This window comes from Sinocyclocheilus grahami, unplaced genomic scaffold (assembly GCF_001515645.1).
Source record: "Sinocyclocheilus grahami isolate Dianchi unplaced genomic scaffold, SAMN03320097.WGS_v1.1 scaffold197.1, whole genome shotgun sequence".
Lineage (NCBI taxonomy): Eukaryota > Metazoa > Chordata > Actinopteri > Cypriniformes > Cyprinidae > Sinocyclocheilus > Sinocyclocheilus grahami.
The window spans coordinates 106,082-107,902 of record NW_015505376.1 but is presented as its reverse complement, the minus strand read 5'-3'; positions in this window follow the sequence as shown (position 1 = coordinate 107,902).

Sequence of the window (1,821 nt, the reverse complement as noted above, 5' to 3'; positions counted from 1 at the left end):
TTCTCTCTTTTTTGCAGACCTTACACCACAAAGACGAATGTTAATGACAAGTCATGTTTTGATGACTGAACAGGGTTACTTTGAAACAAACTAACACTTCTTTTTCAGAATAGACTCATCTATAAATGCTACACTGACGTATGTGTCATGAAAAGTGTATTTTACAACAAAAACACAGAGATTCCCACCACTAAGAGCTCGACTAACAAGTGCCTCATTGAGAGATACATGAACACATTTTTCAGAGACTGTGGTATCTACATATGGATTGTGTTTGTCTGTTGCGGCAAAACCCAGTGATAGGGCAGGCAGATGAACTGGAGACCACTGTAGGTCCTCAGTGAGGCACAGGGGCTTCTGATTCGGCACAGGAAACAAAGCAGTCCAAGAAGGCTCCACCCATTTAGGACACAGGCCCCGCCCACTAACACTGGAATGTGACCAACCATGCAAATAAATGAAAGCAAAACACATCAGATGAGATCATGCAAAGCATCCATGTGCCATCTCTGCGGCGAGAGTTTATCAGCATCTCGGTTGAATCAAATCGCCTGCTTTATTTGTCCACCATAGTTCAATTTCATTTAACGCTGTCCGCACAACTGGAGAGCATGATGTCCTTGTTAACTCTGAGAATGATTCTGTACAGCTTTATTGGCATTTGATGGTAAAATGGTCCCACGTAAAATTTATTTTTATTTATCCGGGATCGCATTATGATTCATAATAAATTTATAATAGTTATAACTGTAGTAACTTTGATTACATAAAACTGATAATTTACCCCAAAATCTAAATTTTATTTTAACTTATTCACCATCATGTTGCTCCAAACCCGAACTTTTGTTTATTTTTGAAACATAAATAAAAATGTTTTTAATTTCTGGCATCATTTTAATCCATCCACACAACCAAAACTTTTTTGCATAAAAAAAATACAAAATGACATCATACATGCAATCCATATGATTACATAATCCATTTTTATCAGAAGATATTAATTAAACCACTTATTTTATATGGATTTCTTTGTGTAACTTTTTGATGCACAAACGTTCTGGTTATGTGGACTTTCAATGGATGAACAAAAATTAGAATATAAAAAATATCTTAATATGTGCTCTGAAGATGAAAGAAAGTCACTCAGAAATTGCTAGTAAATTCCATAAATATTTACAAAGAAACATTCAATTAAACATATAAATTTGAAGTAGAAAGACTGAAATAGTATTTTCTTGTAAAACACACTCCAGTAATGTCTGTTTTATAAAAAAATTAAATAATTTTTACAGTATAGGCTTGGAACGACACAAGGCTCTTTGGCTATTAAAATTAACATTATTTTCCTTTTTAACATGGTGACATCAGCCATTTACGTATTCTTTTCAAATCACTTTGATGAAATATTACGAAGACATTTTCTTTAGAATAACACTGACAAATCACAGTAATGCATATTATGAAAGTAAACGGTCAATTTGATGTCATGTTGACTTTAAGGATCCTGTATGGGAAAATATATTCCATACTTACAGTAACAAACTGACAGCATTCAGAAGAAGAGAAAAACAATATGACAAATAAGTAAGTGCATGGCAATAATACTATGTAGCCTTGAAGTTCCATTCATTCTTGTCATCAGTCAACGTGGTCTCATGATAATTCGTATGTATTTTACGTAACATGTGGTTCTATAAAACGTACATTTACTTACGTTTTTACAGGCACGAAAGCATACAATACTGACGTATTTTCAGCATTTAAACGTACAAAACAGATGTATTGACGACACCTAAAAATTAATCCTTATGAATATTGAAA